The sequence below is a fragment of the Taudactylus pleione genome, unplaced genomic scaffold (genome assembly GCF_031769625.1).
Source record: "Taudactylus pleione unplaced genomic scaffold, aTauple2 ptg000018l, whole genome shotgun sequence".
Lineage (NCBI taxonomy): Eukaryota > Metazoa > Chordata > Amphibia > Anura > Myobatrachidae > Taudactylus > Taudactylus pleione.
This window is the reverse complement of record NW_028284420.1, coordinates 19,003,100-19,026,953: the sequence shown is the minus strand read 5'-3', so window position 1 is coordinate 19,026,953 and position 23,854 is coordinate 19,003,100. Positions and strand designations below refer to the sequence as shown.

At 44.8% G+C, this 23,854-nt stretch overlaps 1 protein-coding gene across 1 annotated transcript in view; it reads right to left on the bottom strand.

Moving 5' to 3' along the window:
• Positions 1 to 20,368, bottom strand: part of SLC17A9 (solute carrier family 17 member 9) — a 63,394-nt gene extending 43,026 nt beyond the window's left edge. Inside the window, exon 1 of the mRNA XM_088442823.1 lies at positions 20,243 to 20,368. The gene's annotated coding sequence lies outside the window, so the exon portion shown is untranslated. The remainder of the gene's footprint in view (positions 1 to 20,242) is intronic.
• Between the last annotated feature and the right edge of the window lie 3,486 nt (positions 20,369 to 23,854).

Here is a 23,854-nt window from a genome sequence, read left to right as displayed (position 1 = left end):
GTGTTGCATGTAGTGTAAACACCCCCAATACAGTTGGCTGTCATGCTCAAGGAGTCTATTTATGAAGCAGAGAAAAGCCAAATATTTGGTACAAATTCTGGGGAAAGGCTCTGTCTCAATTTAGCAAGAGCTTAGTATCGTAAAAAATACAGACGGCCTTAGTCCATTTAACAAGTGATAAAAACTAACTTTTCACTGTTAACCAAAGCAATCTCAGCATGGTGTTAGCTATACACGGCAATGAGGACCAGCAAAGCTGAAGTGGCTTTGCTGGATCCCTTCTGGGTCAAACACTATGGATGCGTACCTTAGCCAGACATGTGCATATCACTTTAACTCTTTGCTGACAGCATTAGCTGAGAGACAAGAAACATTTGTTTAGAGGAGGAGCCCCAACATGACAAATTATAATGGTGCAACATTACATTGTCCTGCGATAATGATTGTTAAGACAATAGGGACTTTAGGAGTAAATTACTCCTAAAGCCCCTATGTAATAATCTGTGACTATAACATAGCTTTGAAAATCAGTTATTGCCGCAATTTATTATTAAAATATCATAGGAGAAGCTGTGACTTGGTGGATACATGCATGCACAGTGAAACTGGAAGCTGTAACTTTAGCATATATATGTGTTTTCATAACATTCTAATTTAAACAATGTGTTATTTAAATAAATAAATAATACAATTATTTTTTTTATTGCATAATTCCTGCTATCCTGAAACGGCGATGCTGTCGCTATCCTATCTAAGAAGCTTTCCCCATACTGGGGAAAGCTAGTGACTACTATACAAACATAGTATAAACTAGTGAAGGCCATTGAAAACTGTACCATCGATGGTCGTTGGATTTAAACCATCATTAGAAAACCATCTATGGTTTTGCCATCAATAACTGAGTGCTGCGGACCGCACCATTGATGGAAAAAACACTTTCCATCGGCCATAGACCATTGACGGTTGTAAACTGTCGATGGTCATCCCTAGTATAAATAAATGTTTTGCCCAGTAATAGGGCTTTTCTGTGCTTATTAAATATGAGCTATTCTTTTGCAGAGCATTGTTTTGTTTCTGCAAACTAACAGTTTATAGATTATATATTTATCATCTCCCTAATGATCAGAAAAATATAGCCTAGTTCAAATTCTATGAGCCAAACCTTCCAACTATCCTGATTTAGGCTGGTCAGTCTGATTTGCGGGACAGTCCCTTGAACCAGGACGTCTGGGACAGCTGAGAGGTACAGGGCTGCCAGGGTTTCTATTAGGCCCTTTTGTGAATACCAGGGCCCTAACTCTAAGCGTTCTTAGGGCCTATCAGAAATTTACATAAATTTGATATTTGCGTACATTTCTGTTGTTTGCAAATCTGTTTCTGCGATGTCGGTCACATGCTGCTGGCGTTTAAGGGCGGCGACAGGGAGCATTCCAAAAAACGGGGATGTGTCTGCCCCATATTCTGGCTGTATCCTTGGATGCAGCTTCACTGGGCCTGGTAATGTGATTTTGCTGGACATCCTGAGTAATCTGAGGGTTACTCAGATCTCCAGTGGTCATGCAGCGTCTTTGGACAAGGCAGCAGATAAGTGAAGCCGGCAGAAGCCATCTTTTTACTGAAGATGCCTTTTGCGGCTTTTGCATATTTTAGTACAGTTGATGTGTACAAACCGTCCATTTCTGAATCAGGCCTTTAGTGTTGTGTGCCCGGTATAAGGTGCCCAATAATGCTGCATGCACCAGCGGAATTGAAGTGGTGTTTTGAGATTAAACGGAAAGGATCAACCCAATGCTTTAAAATATCTAGGAACACCCCTGGGGGAAGCTGGAACCTACCAAAGCAAATGTGACCATGCCCCTTTCTTGTGCACACAGATTGCCCCAATTCATGGAGACTTAAAGATAGGACGGTAGGCAATCTGTTTCTTTCAAGCATCTGGGGAACTGCAAGTCCAGGCATGTCCTGCCAGATCAGGCTCTATCCCACTGGTTGATAAATGCAGTGAAAAACAGGTTTTCCACAACTGACCATGTGAAAAAAAACCCTGATAGCAGAGGTAGACAGAACATGCTGGGATTTGTAGCTCCAAAGTAGAAGCTACTCATTGCCTAATCATTGCCTACCTTTGCTGATATGTACAAATGGGTGGTTCTGAAACACATGTTCTTCTTTTTTTATAGGAACATTAACTGATGCAGCTGACAGAACATCATCTGTGAGCCTGCTCAGGCTGTTTCTCCATAGGGATCAATAATCCCTACAGGAGCCCATACTCACCAGTCAATATACAAAAAAGAACATTTGTTTTGTATTATTTCTAAGAACCTTATTGGAACTGTGGGTCTCATTCAGACCCGCTCGCGAGCGCAGGACGCTCGCAAGCGGGTCGATGTTACCCAAATGCGCATGCGCACGACGGAGGCTGCTCCGTCGTGCGCATGCACGAGACCCGGCGAGCGACGGGGAAGCCGGGTGGGCGTGCCGGGGCGTGGCTGCCCAGACGGAGGCGTTCCCATGGGAACGCCTACCGTCTGGGTCCGGCCCCACTGAAATCACTAAAGGGCTTGCGGCAGCGAGTCCCTACCGCAGGGTCTCTTCGCAAGCCCGATGGTCGCGATGGTCTTGACCATCATCATGGACGGTCGCATAAGCTGTGGGTGGTAACCCACAGCTATGCGAGCGTCCAAAAGGCCGCTCCAAATTTAACTAGGACGGCCCTGATTCAGAGCGAGCGCTCTGGTCAGAGCGTCCGGCTCTGAATCAGGCCCTGTATTCTGACATATAATTTGTTGTCATTACTTGTACCCCTGTGATTAAAAGTTGTCATGCTGCCAGGTGGTTGTTGGCGAGATTTAGTCTGTGGTGCCCCTTATAGTAATACACATATACCATGCCGCTACTGTCCAGTGTCTAGCACATCAATTACCGTATCAAAAAGAACCCTGCCCTTTTTTCAATTCTCTCCTTCACATTAGGGATGACCATTAAAGGGTTAACCATTGAGGTTCTCCATCGTTGGTGCTTAACATCAGTGTTTAACATTGACCATCGGTGGAGACCTATTGGTGACTTGAACCAACTATGATTATCTCTGTAGAAAAACAAGATGTGTGGCTGAGCAGAGTGACTGGGAGGCTTGACTAAGCGGAGGGCCAATTAGAGAAGGGGACAGTACTGATTGAGAGATAAGCCCCGTTCTCCACTGATCTGGAAGGGAAAAAAAAGGGTATAACCATTGGCGCATGTCTGTCAATGTCTGTCATCTATGGCAGAGAACTATCTCCACTATTGATGGCAAAAACACTGACCAATGTTAGCTAACCAACGATGGTCGATGGCCATCCCTACCTCACATGTAAAAGCAAGAGTGATCCAGAGTGCTGGGATGAAAGCAGATGGAATGACAAGAAAAAAATAGAATGGTATGGAAGGCAAGTGGAATGTATTGGAAGACAGGGGAAAGGCAGATATGCTGTTGCGAACAAGGAGTGGGTGGAGAGGCTTTACAGACAGGAGAAGTGCAGAATGGCTGGTGTAGACAAAGATGGGCAGAGAGACTGGCATAGACATGGGAAAAACAGCAACAGTTGAAGAGAGGCAAGCACATAAAGGAGGGAATTATAGAAAAGGGACAGGAAGATGCAGACTTACCTTTAGTTTCAGTCTTTATTCCATGTGCATGGGGGAGGAGAGTCATTGGGTGCCACAGGCTGGTCACGGTGGAGAAGGAGAGGAAGTGGGGTCAGTGCATGCAGGAAATGATGTGGGATGCAGTCAACAGTGACAGTGTTAAGATTATTAATGTCGACACCAGACGGTCAAAATGCATGATGTCGACATTGATATAATGGGAGAGATTGATTACATTGGTGCCAACATGCTGAATGTCGACATAATGACCGTGTCCACATTCTCATGTAGACATTATGTACAGTATGTCAACATGGTCAATGTCGACATAATATACCAAACCCGGACTGGCAGACCCCTGACCCCCTTCCAGAAGAAGAGTTCAGAAATATGCCAGGACACCAGTAAATCTGCACAAGTGCCTCGGTTATTTGCTTTTCTAAGACTGAACGGTTTAGCTGTAATGTATACACTTTCTGACAGGCGCATATGTGTCTTTTTGGGGGGTTTGCATAACATACATTTGGGTGAACACATCTGGAATGTACATGGCCACACCTCCCTCTTCCATAGTTGGGTACACACTTGTCCAGTCCCCAGGAGATCCAATTGAAGATCAGACTGTTTATATAATACTACTACAGACCTGGTCGCAGATTCTACAACAAGTCTACATGTACACACTTTTTCAACAGACCACCAGTTTGCATCTGCTGAAACAATCTGCTGAAAGGATTGTGTCACTGTACACCATACATGCCTACTCTCCCGGGAATCGCGGAATGCTCCCGATTTTTCAGGTAACCCCCCGCACCCCCGGAAGAGTAGGCATATCTCCCACATCCCGCCCACTTCCTAGTGAAGTGGGCAGGATGGGGAGATCTTACCTGGAATTTTCGGGTCCGTAGGGAAGGGGCGCGGTTTAAACTCCTGCTGCCCCCTTGGATTTCTGGCATCTTGTTTCTTCAGGAGATCTTTCACCTACGACGGACTGCTCGATGCTGCCTCGCACTGGCTAATATCAGCCAGCTCCAGGGGGTGGCCCATTTCACAACTGCTGCCACAAATGAGCCAATCACAGCTGCAATGCCATTTTTTAAATGGGCCGCTTCAACATTGTACAAACCCACCACTGCTGAACCCACAGCCGCTGAAGGATTCTGCAGTAATAGCTGTCAGGGACTGGATCTTCCAGGATCTAGACACGCTGCCATGCCTGCAGCCTCCACCGGGTTCCACCGCATTGGCGGAAGGTACCGGGATCTCTCTGGCTTTTGGGCCTCTGCCATGCTCAGGACCTGGTGTTAATGAGCCTGCAGGTTCTGTTGCTCTGGAGTTTGGTCGCCAGCTCCAATCACCGCAGCATACACACCTGCATATTGGTCAGCAGTCTGGTCTCCTGATTTTTAAGCATGGATGCAGATTTCCTGTCTTCACAAGCTGCCAGAAGCCGGCCAGGCTGCGTAAGCTTCAGCTGGCAGTCGCAGTCCAGGACAGGTAGTGCAGACACAGTAACAAACACACCGCCGCCGGGTAGTACATTCATGCTACCCAGCGGCGGTGTGTTTATTTTAGCAGCCAATGAGAGTCAGACTCTCATTGGCTGCTGCACCCACACCCGGAGCCGTTCTGGAGCTCACTCATGGACTCCACCTTCTGGCTCCGGCAGTGGGTGATGGGAGAGACGTCATGACGTCCCTCCCATAGTGCCGAGCGGGAGGAGCGGGATTCAGGTAAGAGTTGGTGGGGGTTTTTTTTGTAAGGGGCACTGCATAGGGGGGGACCTCTACTGGGGGCACTGTATAAGGGGAACTACTGGGGGCACTGCATAGGGGGCACCACTACTGGGGCACTGTATAAGGGGCACTACTGGGAGCACTGCATAAGGGGGACCTCTAAAGGGGGCACTGCATAAGGAGCACTACTGGGGGCACTGCATAAGGAGGACCACTACTGGGGGCACTGTATAAGGGGCACTACTGGGAGCACTTCACATGGGGAAGGAAATATATACAACAATCACGCTCCACATTAAATAGGGCAGCTTGAGAAACAAAGTGACTTTCACACGTCACAAGGTTTAGAATACAAGGAAGCAAATAATATATCTCAGACGCACCTAATGAGAAAATATTTCTCCACTAGCCGAAATGTCTAGCTATGAAAGTTAGTGTGTGGTGATTTCACACCACTAGATAAATTGTAGTACAAGATTTCTATATCAATGTCACTGTGTCCCAAAAAGGAGGAAATAATCTCCAATAGTTCACCATGATTCCAATAATACCAGGTCGTAACTCCAAATTCTGTTTAAGATCCTTTATCCACAGGTCACCACCTCATAAAAGACCTTTAAAGCAAGGCACACTTTTGTACATATAGGGATTGTTAATCTGATCCCCCTATAGAGCGTTACCTTCCCAGTGTGGGTACTTCAAATGTCATCACCTTCTACCTCTTCTGAGGTCTTTATCAAGGTATATGGTAAGGAGTGATTTAACCTGATATATATAGCCCATATGGGCGGAGCTGCCCCTTTAATTGGGTGTATACGGGGTTACTTACTCATAACAGAGCGGTGCTGTCTTAGGCTCCCTTGGTTCTGAAGTGTACGCTGCTGTAGTGCACCACATGACCGCTGTTTGGGGCCCGGAAGTGTTGCATTGCAAATGGACACACGTGATGCGGTCCAACAACATATGGGGGACCACTACGGGGGGCACTGCATAAGGAACCACTACTAAGGGCACTGTATAAGGGGCACTATTGAGGCACTGTATAAGAAGCACAACTGGTGGCAATGTATAAGGGGCACTGCATAAGGGACACTAATGGGGGCACTGTGTAAGGGTGCACTACTGGGGGCACTGTATAAGGGGCACTACTGAGGGCACTGTATAAGGGTGCACTACTTTGGGCACTGCATAAGGGTGCACTACTGGGGGCAATGCATAAGGGTGCACTACTGGGGACACCGTATAAGGGTGCACTACTGGGGGCACTGTATAAGGGGCACTACTGGGGGCACTGTATAAGAAGCACAACTGGGAGCAATGTATAAGTGGCACTACTGGGGGCACTGTATAAGGGGCACTGTATAAGGGTGCACTACTGGGGGCAATGTTTAAGGGGCACTACTGGGGGCATTACATAAGGGGCACTACTGGGGGCACTGTATATGGGGCACTGTATAAGGGTGCACTACTGGGAGCACTGTATAGGGGGTACTGCTGGGGGCACTGTATAAGGGGCACAACTGGGGGCACTGTATAAGGGTGCACTACTGGGGGCAATGTATAAGTGGCACTACTGGGGGCACTGCAAAAGGGGCACTGTATAAGGGTGCGCTACTGGGGGCATTACATAAGGGGCACTACTGGGGGCACTGCATAAGGGGCACTGTATAAGGGTGCACTACTGGGAGCACTGTATAAGGGGTACTGCTAGGGGCACTGTATAAGGGTGCACTACTGGGGGCACTGTATAAGAAGCACAACTGGGAGCAATGTATAAGTGGCACTACTGGGGGCACTGCATAAGGGGCACTGTATAAGGGTGCACTACTGGGGGCAATGTTTAAGGGGCACTACTGGGGGCACTGTATAAGGGTGCACTACTGGGAGCACTGTATAAGGGGTACTGCTGGGGGCACTGTATAAGGGGCACAACTGGGGGGCACTGTATAAGGGTGCACTACTGGGGGCAATGTATAAGGGACACTAATGGGGGCACTGTATAAGGATGCACTACTGGGGGCACTGTATAAGGGTGCACTACTGGGGGCACTGTATAAGGGGCACTACTGGGGGCACTGAATAAGGGGCACTACTGGGGGTACTGTATAAGGGAACAAAACAAGGAAAGGGGAGGGGGAATATCGTCGCACAGACTAAAAGGAGGAATATATTATCGTAGGATAATGGGACCACTATACCTATAATAGACTAGAACAAATCTAGAATGAATGTATTGGGGCAGCTGTTCTTTCTGTGAACAAGCCATTGGCGAAACGCGCATCGGCAGACAGCAAGGGTGCCCGTGGCTGCGCAACACGGGATTTTGCATCTACCAGTCGGTATTCAGTAAGACTTTTTTCATGTTTAACCATGTGTCCTATGTCTGGTAAGCTATTGCGTCCTTTGTTTTATACACCTGCATAGATCATTTTGGATACCTTGACATTCTAAACACAAGTCGGGGTATGTTTTTCAATGTTACTAATGGCACAATTCTTTTATAATTTTCTATACATTTTTTCACTTTGAGTGTATACCTTAAAAAATCCTTTATTCTGGTTTCCTTAGGAAAACCACATCAGTCATTTGATATTTTGGATACACTATTACACATAATTCCCATAGAGGATCGCGATTCTGATTATGTTTGCAATATATAACTTTTTTCAAGTTTGCACTAATGTTTGTATGTTTTAGCATCTCCTCCTATGTATTAATCCTTAGGAGATAACATCAGGGAATTCATATTGGGACATTTATTTCCCCATGAGAACATGTGATGCGACTTATATTAAGGATTCTGATTTTGTTTCATTATGTTTAGTACACTACTTAGCGGACATTTAAGGTCTGTCTACTATGGTGTTCTCTTGTAGAAACACAAGATTTATTAATGTTTAGACCTTGTGGAAACATCAAGTGTTACCGGATAACATAAGGGTATCTTAAAGATTTTTTTGGACTATATCTATACTATCAATATTTGTAGTATACATATTTTGGATTTGTTGCTTATCATGCATGGGCACAGTTTGATTCATTGATTATTACAACAATTTTATTTTTGTATACATCCTATTAAAGCCTCCATTGATTCTAAATAGCTATAAATGGCTTAGTCTACAACTTTGTATCACTCTGACTGATTAGGTACAATCTCAGACCAGTACTTCTCTCATCAGTTGTTCTATGCCCAGAGTATGACATCAGAAAGCAGAAAGGAATATCTGAGTAACGTATCACTCACTCCTGATTTTCAAAGGGTATAACTGTCCTCCCATGTCACAACTCTCATCAATGGCCTTTGGAATGAGTTGTGGTAGAACTGGGAGCATCGGTTCTGTTCCCTCACTTTTCTGATATTTCTCCTTGTCATCTGACACCATTTTGGTATAATCATTGCAGTCTTGTATGTAATGTGACACACTGCAGTTTGTAGGTGTACAATAACAACTTTTCACTATTGTATCTTTCTGATTGTATGATTACTGGCTCAGATATATGGTCCTTTCGCTGCACGTTGTATGCTTTAGTAAGACGTCCAGAAAGTTGAGACCCACTCTGAGAAATGTATCATTCACTCTTTATACTCTAGGGGACTATGGCCCTGATTCAGACCCGGACGCAAGTGGCCGTTCGCACGTTCGGCGTACGTGCCAAAAAATTTTAATTCAAGCGCTCGCTCGTAATTTCGAACGCAGCTAATCTTCCGCCCCATAGTCTCCCAACCCCTCCTCTAGCTAACGAGCGAGCCAAATTGCGACCGTACATCTCCAATTTTGCTTGCAGGGAACGCTCGCACAAGTCCAAACCGGAAGTGGGCCTGTCAGATTTCGATTACCTGCTCGTTCATTCTGCATACATCCTTTAATCGTATCATGCCAATCAAGAGCTCAATTAGCTTAATTGCTCTTCACATGTTTGAAATTCGTTTTTTTTTCATTTTCAATAAACTTTACTCTTGTCCGTGTTTGTTTTTTCACGCAGAATACGTACGGTTTAAACAATGGTTTCTTTATCCAAAATACACGTTTTTGTCATTTTTCCTATTGTTTTCCATGTTTTGTCTGACGCATATTTTACTTGTTTAATTTTTTGATTTAATTTAGCTAACGCATGTCACTGCATTAAGCCAATCATAACTCACATTAGATTTTTTAGCCTGTCGAACACATGACTCATACACTAACCAATAGAATGGTTCCTGTTAATTTTCCAAATACATTAGCCAATCAAAAATGTTATCTGGTCTTTATTAAAACTGTTTTTTCCAAAATCCAAACACTCATACTTGTATCTCTTGTTTACGGTACCCACCAAAGTAGTTTTTCTGCGTACTTCTCATTTTTAACAATTTTTAGTTTTCTGAGTCATTTTTGGGAATTTACTTGGGCCAAGAATGTTGGCTTTGAATTGTAATGTTTGTCCAAATTGTCACTTTTTGTAAAGTTGAATTTCCTTTGGCAGTTGTTTGTCAAACAAAATTACGTGTTTTTTTTTAAGCACCTCAATTTTTTAACCTACAGAGGACCAGAGGCGGCTGACGGAGGCAGCAGCGTGTGTGCAGAGGCTGAGGGGCCATGTTATAGGCATGCCGGGGATCCTGCGCCATTAATTTTTTTGTTTTGGCCAAATTTGGAAATTTTTTCAAAAAATAAAAAAACAAGTTTCATTTAAAGTCTCATTCCTTCTCTGTAAATATTATATTGTTTAACCTTACATAAGTCGACTATTGCAGCAAGTATTTTAAAGTAATGTAACTTAGATTGTAGAAAGCTGAATTATGTAAGCTGGCACATTCAACACCTAACAATACCAATAGGTGTGTAGAATATTCTTTTTTTTTTGGGGGGGGGGGTAAGGTAAATATTAAATGAAACCTGTTTAGGCCGAGATTCGAAAACATACTGATTCACCATAATACCTTGGGGTGTTTGTTTTGAGCCACTAAGCATGGTAAAATACTGCAAAATTTTAATCATTACAGGATTAGCCCTTAAGCAAGTTTAATTTGCTTAAGGGCATGTAATTTAGAAAGGAAATGTTTTTTTTAACGTAACCAAAATTTATTTAATCAAAATTAAGAAACACAAAGTGATTAAGGACAATCAATACACACAGTGAAAACACTCTTCAAAAATCAGCCTACACCCAAAATATACAAAAACAAAACAATCAAGAACTGTTTGACGAAGTGGCATGCCAACATGATTCCACAAATGAGTTGACGACAAATTTGGTCCAGAAGTTAAATCCAATGTGTCCACATGAAGTCAATTTTTACGATCAGGTAGTAGTCATGGTTTTCACGAAAAATATTATGGAATAAAACACACAAAAAAAAAAAATTGTTAAAATTGTTAATTACATTATTACATGTCTACATTGTGTCATCTAACTTCATTTGGGACAATAATTACCTAAAAAAACGGGCCACCACATCATCGCGTATGGGCCCCCCACATACTGACCTCTGACCAACCTCGGGGGGGCCATCCTCAGGCAAGGCATCCTCTGACTGCATTGGGACACCACTCCTTATGGTGATGTTGTGAAATATCCCACACAGGACCACAATTTTCGAAACCATATCCGGCAAATACATGAGCTCGCCACCAGAGCGGTGGAGGCATCTGAATCGGCCTTTTAAAAGGCAGATACAGCACTCCACCACTTGCCTGGTGGCTGTAAGTGCGGAATTATACTCACTTTGTGGCCCTGGTGTGGGAGCCAAATAAGGAGTGAGCAGCCAGGGCGTGCAAGGGTAGCCACTGTCTCCTGTGAAAAAGAAGTTACAAAATCAGGATCACTGTGTATCAAGCTTTGCATTGGTATCTAAAAAAGGTCTCCACTTACCCAGAAGCCACGCATCACCAGCTTGTAGGTTGTTTAATTTATGCCAAATCCCTGATTGCCGGATGACGAATGAGTCATGTGCACTCCCGGGTAATTTTGCATTCAGGGACAGAATCTGGAGGGAGGCATCACATACCACCATTACATTCAGGGAGTGATAGTGTTTTCGGTTCCGAAAAATGGCCTCCAGCCGTGCTGGAGGCTGAAGTGGTATGTGAGTACCATCCACAACCCCTATGATGTGTGGGAAGCCAGCTATTTGGTAAAAATTGGCCTTCGCCACACTAAGGGAACCCATATCCAAAGGCATTTTAATAAAATGATGGAGGTGCTTGAAAAGGGCCTCCATCACTGCCCTCAGGATCCTTGAAAAGGAGGATTGGGAGATTCCCGCAACTATTCCCACCGTGGTTTGAAAGGATCCTGAGGCACAGAAATGTAACACCGCCATAAATTGCGTAAGTGGTGGTATTGCTGTAGGACTGTCAATTTGCCGCTCAAGATCACTCTCTATTAATGAGAGAGTGTCTATGATGATTTGGGGCGGAAGACGGTAGCGCCTTAACACCTCATCATCGCGCATTCCAAAAAGGGTGGCACGTGTTCTATATATCTGGGGCCTTGCACGCCTACGATGCCTACGCCTGGGACGAGATTGAGGTTGGTCGGCTTCCAGCAGCATGGCCACAATAATACGACCAACATCAACCTGAAATGGTAAGAATTGTAGTTAAGGTATGTTGCCCCAAAAAAAGACAAAAAAATACTTATCTTTACGATAAAATCCAAAGATGCTTACATGCCGGGGTATTGTCATGATTTCAAAAACCTACATTTCAAAATACCAAAAAAAGTTTAGAATTTGGGGTGGCCATTTTGTAATCTTGTGTTTTTTGAAAATGGTCCAAAATAAAGGGGGTGAGCACACATTTCGAACAATAGTAAACCTACATTGAGAGGACTTCCACAATTTGCCCCAAAAAAAACAACCAAGAATTTGAATGCTAAATGGTTCGCATTTTTACAAGGGGAATAAAGCCTACAAAAGAGCGCTAAATGGTTCGCATTTTTACAAGGGGAATAAAGCCTACAAAAGTGCGCTAAATGGTTCGCATTTTTACAAGGGGAATAAAGCCTACAAAAGTGCGCTAAATGGTTTGCATTTTTACTAGGGGAATAAAGCCTACAAAAGTGCGCTAAATGGTTCGCATTTTTACAAGGGGAATAAAGCCTACAAAAGTGCGCTAAATGGTTCGCATTTTTACAAGGGGAATAAAGCCTACAAAAGTGCGCTAAATGGTTCGCATTTTTACAAGGGGAATAAAGCCAAAAGTGCAAGGGGAATAAAGCCTAATAAAGTGCAAGGGGAATAAAGCCTACAAAAGTGCGCTAAATGGTTCGCATTTTTACAAGGGGAATAAAGCCAAAAGTGCGCTAAATGGTTCGCATTTTTAACATCCCCAAAAACCCTAAAAAAAACCTTAATGAGTCCAAAATATGCGAAGAACAATACATGAACATTTTACAATCAAGTTAAAAACAAAACTTACCAATACACGATAAATAAGTCACAGAACAAAAACATCGTTGGGGCAAAAAAAACCTACAAACAAAAAAATTTTTTATTTTTGGTACAAAAAAATAAAAATTGTAGATCCATATTTTACACAAGGATGACGGCAAAAAACTTACACAAAAAATACACCACAAATAAAATAACCACACCAAAAAATGCGAACGGAAATCTGATCAAATAAAAACGCCTCGAACACACTCCAAAAAACCTCCTCCAAACACTACTCCCTCCAACAATACACTCCGAACAATGCAACCTCCAACAAGCAACACCCGCCACCTCAACTCGAGTCACCAAAAGCCATAAATAGTGTTTCGTTTCCCGCTCAAATTAAGGATGGATCATAGGAACGCACAATCAATGATGCGGTCGAAAAATAAGGACGCATGTATAAATACGTCACGGAAAAAAACTAACGGTCTGGTGTAGTTCAAGTTTTAACAAGCAAAATGGCTACAGACCAGCCAAACAATGGCCAAGAGGCGGCCGGTAAGTATTTCTCTCATTTCTCTTCAAGTATTATTTAGAACCAGAATAGAGTGAAAGATTGACATCTAAATTGCCAAACATTTAATGTAAATAGGTGTTGAGGATGACATGGAAGAGGCTGCTGGGCCCAGTATTCCGGCCAAAGCTGGCAAAAAGAAAAGGCAGCCACAATTCACAAGAAAGGAGATGGAGGTTTTGATTCAGAAGTGTGTGGACATCCTGCCACAGGCAGACAGGAATATGGGTGTAAGCCAGAAGTGGAGAATGTGGGAGGAGATAGCCAGTGATGTCAATAGGGTGGGTGATTTTGTCCGTCTAGCCCGGGATGTCAAACGCAGGTAAGTTAAACAAAATAAACTCACAAAAAGAGGATACAGGGCCAAATAATGCAGGAATAATGCCAACTTTTTCACCCACAGATGGCAAGACTTCAAATATCGCCTGAAGCAAAAACTGGCTGACAGGGCTAGGCATGCAAGGGGGACAGGTGGGGGTCCCACCCCTGTGTCATTGGAGCTGACTGATTTGGAAGAGCTGACACAGGGGTGTTTGCAGGCTGTGGAGGTGTTTGGCATGTCCAACATGCATACGGACATGCCAGACTTTGCGGCTCCTCATGTTGTCCCAGGTAAATGTTGTGATGTAACCAACTCTGAAATTTTTTTGAGACAATATGTAGATTCTAATGTGACTCTTTTCTCTTTTTTCTCACAGAGACACAGGCGGATGAGTCTGCTCCAGAGGGGAGCCTTGGCCGCAGAATTTCTGCTGGCTCTGCAGGGGAGGAACCAGCACATCCAGCTGAGGACCCTGCAGAAGCCAGTCCAGGGCAATCCCCCTCGCAGGCAGTGGCACTCCTCACAGAACTCAATTTTAAATCGGATTACCATACGGAGATTCTGCAGAGGATGGACGCCAGTCTGCTACGTGTGGCTGAGGCCCTGGAGCAAAATGCTGCGGCCAACGTGACCATTGGTCAAGCCCTGGCTGAAAATACCAGGGCCAACATCAGAATAGCCAATGCCCTGGAACAGCTCGTTCGCCAGCACATGGTGGTGCTGACCTCCTTTCCTGCCGGAACATCAGGATCCTCCACCTCTGGCATTCAGCCAACAGCCATTCCTCCAAATGTGCCTAGCCCTGTGCCTAGTCCAGAGGCCACAACATCTGCCTCTGGACAGGCCAGCCAGAGGACATCCCGAACCCGGTCTGGCGCCCACCCTACCCCAGCCAAACGGGGAAAGAAACGATGACAGCACTGGCTACTTTTCCCACACTCCTTCTGTGCTTGCCCCATATTCCTTTAGGGCCAAAACTTCCGTCTCCTTTCTTGTGAATTGTTTTTAATGTGTTTGTTTAAGTTTGCCAACACTGGTAATATGTTTGTCATAATTATTTCAGTTATTATTGCCTAACACTGCCCAAAAAGTGTATTTGCAAAATGCACCAGAAAACTTTAAAAATGTGTGTATGAAATAAAAAATTTGACAAATGTTCTCCATTGTATTGTGACATTATTTGAAAAATGGTTTAGAGTTAATCCTGGCCCACAAGCCAAAAACGACATCCCCCCCCAAAAAAAATGGGTTTTAAAAAAAAGGGTTCTTTAAGGAACACTTTAAAAATAAAAAAAGGATGCAAATTATCCTGGCAAAAGCAAAATGGTAAAATACACACAAACATGATGACATTATTGTTCCAATATCCCAAAACCCCCCAAAAATTGGAAAGAACATTCCTACAAATGTACGCTAATTGATTGTGTAATCCTGAAATTAGCAGCTGAGATTTTCACCTGCGTACGGTTTTGTGCTAACCAAAAAAACTATTTTTAAAACACATTACAAGCTGGTTTGCAATTCAAAGTTGATTGTTTTTCTGACAAGCCGTGATAAATCGATGAAACATCGAGGAGGCCCGGACCGGAGGACAAGGCCATCGCCATTGTGGTCAAGTAATCCACACCCCAAGCTGTGCGAGCAATTTGAACGGAAAGAGGATCACCCAGTGACGTATGACTTGGTACGAAAACATTTGACGTTCGCATTTGAAAATTTATGTACGCCCCAAAAACGCCTCGCCACGCCTGCGTTTTTCCATCTCCACCCACGTCAACGCCCAAAAACGGCCTGTTCTGTCAATCACATTTGACATGTCACTTCCTGTTCGCAATTTGACGAACGAGAGAAAAAAAGCTTGCAATCTGCCGTACGCACATGCGCAGTGTAACACCGGCGCATGCGTGGTTTCACAACATCGGAAAGCAACGAGCGTACTGATGCTAACGAACGGCTCTGAATGAGGGCCTATGTCTGCTACTGGCTCTTTAACGTTCTCACAGATGACCTTGGGTAAAGTGAGGGCCTTTTGAGTCATTGGCAGAATATCTCTGTCTCCTGACTATTCTGTTACTTCCCTTTGAGGTTGTGTAGGAATACTATGTGAATTTTTCATTTACTGAATACTGACTGTGTACACTATGATTGCTTTATAGATGGTATGAATATTTTTACAGCTAATATTTCGCCAGGCATCAATATAAAAAATCTTTATCCTATATTGATTTTGAACTGTTAGAATATTAGAACATACCGTTCTGCTTAAGCAGTTTTATGTTCTCAACTGTTGTCCGTTCCAGCTAACTGTTGTCTGTTTTTGTATTTGTAAGGAGTTGTCTCCCCTTTTTAATGATATGTATGTACCGGTTATATGTATATGTTTATTTGTACTAATGTAAACGGTACGAGCCACATATCTCTCTGTATTGTACTTATCTATACTACCTTCTAAAGGAATTTATCTAGGGCATTTATTTAATTTTTTTGTTATTTAATAAAAGTTATGTATTAATTTTTGTACAATACCCAAGAGTGCTCACAACACAGAGTTTTTCCCTTTCTGTTTGTTCCGGTACTGTATAAGGGGCACTACTGGGGGTACTGTATAAGAGGCACTGCTACTGGGGACATTGCATAAGAGGCACTACTACAGTGGACATTGCAAGAGGAGCACTACTACTGGGGGCATTAAGGTGCATATGGAATGGAAAGGAATGTTCCCAGAGTGATGAGAAATGGTGGTGTGTCATGTTGACACACCCCATTTTTCAATGGCCACACCCCTTGTGGCAGCGCACATGCTTAATTTTTTAACTTGCCCTGGGCTCCAAATACCCTAGTATTTGTACACTCAGTACACTCAGTGGCAAACGCAGGATTTCTAGAGGGGGCTTTCCAAATGCTTGATTTTACAGCGAGTGTGGTCAGTCCATAAGGAGGGCATAACCAGTCAGTCATACAAAGTGTATTGTGTGCCATAATTCCAGCATATACAGGACCAGCGATCACAATAAGCCATTAGATGTGGCAGTAGGACCATCCTGCCTGAGCTGAATGTTTTCATTTCAGATGTAGGCTCCATTCCTGAGCATTGGAGCAACTCCTGGAGTCTTGGCGAGCAGCAGAAGAACCTAGCACTGTCCTGACATATATGTACATATTGGTCTGATCATGCACTGGATAGTATATTATTATACAGCATTAATAATTAATCCTATAGATGGTCTATAGAAGTGCACCCCTAACTGCATTTTTTCCATATCTTCTAGTTGGTGCACAGGTACTGGCTGACATTTGTCAAAAGATCCACACGTGGTGCTAATTATTTCATTTGTGATACTGAGAAGAACATGGAGCACTAGTAAAATGCTATTATATTACTATTTTTATTATGGTTACAGTGTGGGCTGGGGAGAGGGGTTTCCAGGCAATTGGAACCACCCCCCCCCCTGCGTTTGCCTATGCCACTGTCGACTGGTCATTTGCTGTTCACACAGTCAGCCATAAATCATAAGTAGTAAAATTGTGTTTCTATTACAAAATGAAGCATTTTTTTATTTCCGTTTACATATTTAGAGAGACTTTGGGGCTGAGAGTATAGGGGTGTACACGCCCACATGGCACTGGCAACACCCACACAGCACCGGTTACACCTCCTCTGCTTCTCACAATAGGCCATTGATCATTTTCAGCTCAAGGCCCATGTGGACCTCAATCCGTCCCTGTCAACATGATTAAACATGTCGACAGGCACCATGGTGACATCTTCAGCATGTTGACCTGTGCATAATTTTGCCATGTGAAATGTTGGCGTCTCGGAATGCCAAAAGTTAGGGTTAGGCACCACTGGAAGTTTTAGGGTTAGGCTGCGGGGGTAGTTTAAGGTGAGGCTGCAGGAGATGGGGGAGGTAGGAAGGTTATTGTTAGGCACCAGGGCTTGACAATTTTTTCTAAAATCTATTAGCCAGGATGAAAGTGTAGGAGCCAGACCACCGTCCCCCCCAAAAAATTACAGGAGTGAGTGAGGACCACAGCTCTGTGTTATTCAACTGTTATACACAGTTGAATGGATACAGTAAAATGGAGGCTCCCCTCACTGCTCTGCACAGCTCCCCTGCTCCACACCCCACCCTCCAGTAATAACGGATCACATGTCACATAAAATAATGGTGCCAGAAAGTACAACAACACCCTCCTCCCCTCGTGATCACACCACTATCCCTCTGAAACCATTTCGCAATACCTGGCCTCACATAGACCCTACTACCAGCTCTATGCAGCCGGAGATAGGAGACAGTAGGCAGCTGGGACGTACAGGAGGATCAACGTAGACCGGGACAGACAGCAGGGATCAGAGCAGGCCAGGATGGAGGAGGAGTAGTCAGTGCAGGCCGGGATGGACAGAGGCACAGCAGTCATCGCAGGCGACACTCAGCACATGCACTCCCGTGCATGATATGAACACCGCAATACTATAGGCACGAACCTCCGCTGAAGCTGATGAAGATCTCTGCTTCCTCCCTCACTGCAAAATCTAGTAGCCAGGCAGCAAAATCTAGTAGCCATGGCGACCTGGCCCCCGGGATTTGTCGAGCCCTGTTAGGCACTATGGTCAAGCTTAGGTGTAGGGATTAGGGATATGGGGAAGAATGCTCACCGGAACACTGCTCCTCAGACGTCTCCATCGTAACCCATCTCCACCGAGACAAGGTAAGTCACCACTAGACCACCAGGGACGGTTTATCGACAGTCTAATGTCATCCATGTAGACATGATAAATGTCAACTTGGTCACTGTTGACACGCTAAGCATGTCAGCATTTCTACCATGTTGACATTCATCATGTCATCCTTATGAATGTTGACATGATAATTGTCGACCAAACATACCAGACCCCTTTGAAATAATAGAGATTTAAGATGTACTAAAGCTGAATATCCTTTAGAGCAGAAAGCAGACAGGCCCAATGTTTGGTGACAGGGACATATGGAATCGGTATGAAATACCGCCGGCCGCATGGTTTGATTCCCGGCAGCGGCAGCCCGACAGATGAACAGATCCCGGCAGCGGCAGCCCGACAGCGCTGGATATCCCGATCGTCCTCTGGTAAGTAATAACTAACCTAACCCTAACCTCCCCCCCAAGTGCCTAACCCTAATCCCCCCTGTAAGTACCTAACCCTAACCCCCCCTTCCCCGCTGCCTAACCCTAACCCTCCCGGGGGGGTGCCTAAAACTATGTCCCCCCCGAGTGCGCTAAACCTAACCCTCCCCCCCTTGCGGCTGTCCGCTCGCGGCGCCCGGCATCCCTTTGATCGGGATGCTGGGCGCCTGTCTCCCGGCGTCGGGAAAATTACAGGCGTCTAGTCATTTAACCCACGCCGGGATAAAGCAGTCGGGAAGCCGGATGTCGGGATCACGTTAGCGGGTCTCCCGACTGCATCCCGGGACATATATATGGTGTTTTATATGTACATTTTTGTTGTCTGCTTGCAGGAAAACATTTGCTTCATATGCAGAGCCTAATGTAATTCCAGTGTAATCCTGTATACGTGTTATTAATGCAGAGCTTAGTTAATTTGCAGATTCTCAGTACAAAGGATAATACATATTTTCCTGCAATCCCTTTCCGAGAGATTTCCAAAACTTAAGGGGGGCGGGGGGGGGGGCGGTTCCGCATGTCCGCAAAAACATGTAAGTCTACAGGAGGCCCCACGGCCACCAACTTCTACAGTGAAGTGGGAGGTCTGGGCAGCTTGATGACGTGATTTGCACTGTCTCACATAATTGTGGCCCCCATCCCCTGCTTTACAATTCTGGTAGTCTTGGCATTATATGGCAGGGCATAGATGATGTGATCGTAGCGCCATGCATCCTGCACCACCCACTTCGCTGCACACCCTCTGGAGGGGGTAGCTGAAAAGTCGGCATGTATGGGATAACATATGGGTGGGTTAGTATTGCCTAATTTATCCCATTTTACTAGTTCAGAATGTTATTTCCTAGAGCAGAAAAACTATGACCACCCACACAAGACTATAGCAGTCTACTAGACACGGGCAGTGGGCATGCAGATGAGGGCAAAAGTACAGGAGGGTAGGGGTGGAGGTTCTGCACAAGAGTAGAGGAATATCAATTATTTGTTGTATTTGTCCAACTAATCCCTTTTAAGAATATCAAAATTATCAAATAAAATCACCATTGACACTTGCAACCCCCTATGGCCAGGGCCACATTAACAGTGGGGCGGATGGAGCTACAGCTCCAGGCCTCCATATAAAAATAGACCCATCATAATGACAGCAAGATGATGACCAGCCACCCAGCTGGCCACTCGGTCAACCATAAATCATAAGTATTAAAATTATATTTCTATTTTCCTCCCAAAATGATGCAATTTTTATACTTTTACATATTTAGGGAGACATTGGGGCTGATATTGTACGGGATGAATACTCCCACTTGGCACTGGTCACACCCACACAGCACTGGCCACACCTCCTCAATTTCCCACAATATGCCCTTTAACATTTTCAGCCCCAGGCCCTTAATCTGGCCCTGCTTATGGCTTGCACAGTGTCTCTGTCAGGATCCGGCCTGGGATCGGACTTTACTCACCGCTGGACTGGTTTCTTTAGGCTCCGAGGCGTTCAGACATCTGTGGCAGTGGTGGGTTATGGCTGAGGATTCTCCCCGGGGTCCGGTAAGACTTTCATGCATGGGTCCTGACTCCTGTGCTGGCAGGCATGGGTGCAGCCATGTTGGTTCATATCACCTGACCAGTTTCCTCCAATGGCAGTCCTGCTAGTGTCCCAGCTGATCTCAGGATCCAATGACCAGCTGCTTATGGGTATTTAGGACCGACTCCAACAGGAAATAGCTGTTCAACATCACTATATGACTGCACGTAGTCATTCCTTATGATGACCGTCTCGTGTTCCAGAGGCTGTATATTTTTCCTTGGTGTTCCTGGTTTCCTGTGTTTCCTGAGACCTCCGTGTATACTATCCTGTGTGTCTCACAGCTGCACCTCAGTGCAAGCTCTCCCAGTGATTACATGTCTCACTGTGCATTCTATCCCTGTGATTACAAGTTACAAGTTCATCCTGCATGTCTCACTGTGCATTCTATCCATGTGATTACAAGCTACAAGTTCATCCTGCATGTCTTACAGCTGCACCACTGTGCAATCTGAACCTGTGTTTACAAGCTTCAAGATTATCCTGTGTGTCTCTAAATTGCACCGCTCCTTATTCAGTTCCTGTCTTCAGTTCCAGTTATAAGTTCCTCCTGTCTGTCCCCGGTGTTCCTGTGTTCCGTACAAGTTACAAGTCCATGCTGTGCGTCCCCAGTGCTCCTGTGGTCGATACCAGCCACTGATTCATCCTGCATGTCTCAGGGCACATCTCTGTGTTCAAATACACATTCCTGTGTTTAAATGACCAAGTCAGCTGTCAGTGTGGCTAGAGCCGCACCTCTGTGTACAAATACCCCTCCCTGTGTATAAATCCTGTTTCCATTCCTCCTCGCTATTCTCAGTGTTCTCTGTGTCAGTTATATTCTGTATATTATTCTAGTCTCTCTGCCGGAGGCAGCTCGCAGGAGGCAGCTCTCTGCTGGAGGCAGCTCGCAGGTCTGAAGGGCATTTTTTTTTTCAGTCCGGCCTCCTGCCGGAGGCAGCTCTCTGCCGGAGGCAGCTCGCAGGTCTGAAGGGCATTTTTTTTTTCAGTCCGGCCTCCTGGCCGCTCGCTAAGCTGTGGGTGACCACCCACAGCTTTAGCGAGCGGCCAGGTGATGGTCGCGACCATCGAGGCTTGCAACGAGACCCTTGTGGTAGGGTCTCGTCTGCCGCAAGCCCCAGTGAGCTTCCGGCTCTAATATAGCCGGAAGCTCACCACTGACATCACTCGTGATGTCAGTGGGGCCGCCTCCATTTGGCCAGCCACTCCCCCCGACCCGCCTGCCATACGACCCGCCTGCCATACGGGGCGAGCTTTCGATCAACATCAACAGCCGCCTCTTTTGGATGCGAGTGCTGGAGCGATTGATTTCTCGCAGGGTGCACGCCGCACGTGTGCACTGCCTGGCCATCGACCCGCTTGCGAGCAGGTCTAAATCAGGCCCTTAGTCCGTCACTGTCACCATTTTCCCCTATGGATATCCAAAACCCCCCGGTTTTCAACCTCATCAGAGGTAGCCCCATTGCCCAGTCGTGACAGTGTCCTTCTGAATTCTCTCTAAACATGGCCTCTATGGCTACGGCTCTGCATATAAAAACTCTGGCATGTTCATAACGTATTGACCTGTGGTCAATAAAAAAAAGTAATACATTTTAAAAAATATGTTGTCAAATGCAAAGAACTCAAGACTCGTTTGACACAAATAAAGTGTGCTGCATACCCTGTTGGGTAGAGGCAGGGATCCACATACATGTACTGTCAGAAAAAAATATATTTTACATCTTCTTCACTTAGCAATTCAGATGCTCCAAGTCACTTGTCTACATTATATTCAAATGTGCATATATCGTTTACTGCAATGTTTAGCTTTTCTCACACTCACAGCATTGATTATGTAGTGGTTAGTATAACTGCCTCACACCACTGGGGTCATGAGTTCAATTCCCAGTCATGGTCCATCTGTGAGGAGTTTGTAGGTTCTCTCCGTGGTTACATGTGTTTCCTCTGGCTGCATCGGTTTCTTCCCACACACCAAAAACATATTGGTAGGTTAATTGGCTTGCAAACTTGTATATGTGACCCACTGTGAATAAGTTGCAAAAATTAAACTTTCTTTAGACACATTTTGCTCTACCGTTATGTCCAACTCTGAATAAGTGGCTTCTTTACTTTACTCTCCCTCTGGACATTCCAGTGTCCTGCCTCCACCTCACTTCTTCTTTACCACCGACATCTCTCATCTGACATATTAATCATTCCTCCCTACTATGCTCCTCTTCTGTCATGTCTCACTGCACAACATCTTACGTCTCCTCCATCCATTCCATTGTTTTTTTCCCTATGTCTAGCCTCTGCTCTGTTACTTTGTTTGTGTGCTTCCCTCAACCTTTCACACTCCTATCCTTAACTCATGATCTGTTCCTTCGCTTTGAGGTTCCATCTCACATACACCTTACCTCACATGTGACTTCTTCTACCTTCTCGTATCAATTTCTAGACCATCCTAGTCCTCCACATTCTCTCCCACCCTGCACCTCTTGACCTTCTTCCCCTTAGCACTCCCTCCACATTCTCTCTCCCCATCCTTCTATCACCCTCTTCTGTTACTTCCTCCCTCTTTCCTCCACTCAGATACCCCATGTCTCACATCATCTCACCCACCCTATTTCACTATGCATGTTATGACTTTAAGCCCTTCACCCACATGTCTTCCACTCACAACTTTCCCCTCATCTTGCAGATTATCCTGATTTTGCTGGGGATATGTCTCCAAATCCTGGCCACATTGTTTACTCAACTGTTCACACTACTCTATCCAAATCCATCCACTCCCTGCATACTAGCAATTCTGTTGACAACATCTCTCCTCTTCCCTCTCTCTCTTTCAGATGTGAAATCTTATGCAATTAACTGTCTTAAATTCATGGGCTAAAAATATTCATCTTTTTAACCTCCTTGCCCTCTCCAAAACCTGACTTTCATCTAATGACACCATACTTCTGTTGCATTCTCTTACTGAGACCTCTCCTTCTCTCAGACACCCAAAACAGGAGGCTGAAAGATAGGTGTGGGCACAAGCATCTCTCTCTGTCCCTCTAACAACTCCTGGTTCAACTTTCCTTTAATCTCTGTTCCTCCTGTAACTTGTGATTCAAGTCCACCTTTGTGTACTTCTGCTATTCTGGTGACTTTTCCCAATGTCTTCATAATTTTGACAACTAGCTACCCCTTTTGATATCTTCTGACCTTCCGTCCTTCACCTAGGATGACTTAAATATGCTGTTGACATTTCAAAAAACTCTGAGGCATACTCCCTCTTAATTTGGACTCTAAAGCTGGCCACACACTAGAACAACTTACATCCAACCAGCCAACTTGTTGATTAGTTGGAATGAAAATCTGGTAAGGAATGGGAGTAAATGATGATCAGCAATTTAATCCTAAATGCCAGAAAACAGATGAAAATAGTCGGTCAGACAAGTATGTTAAATGTTTGATCTAAACTATTTGTTCATACAACAGTTTTGGTCCATTTTTCAGCAAGTTGCTG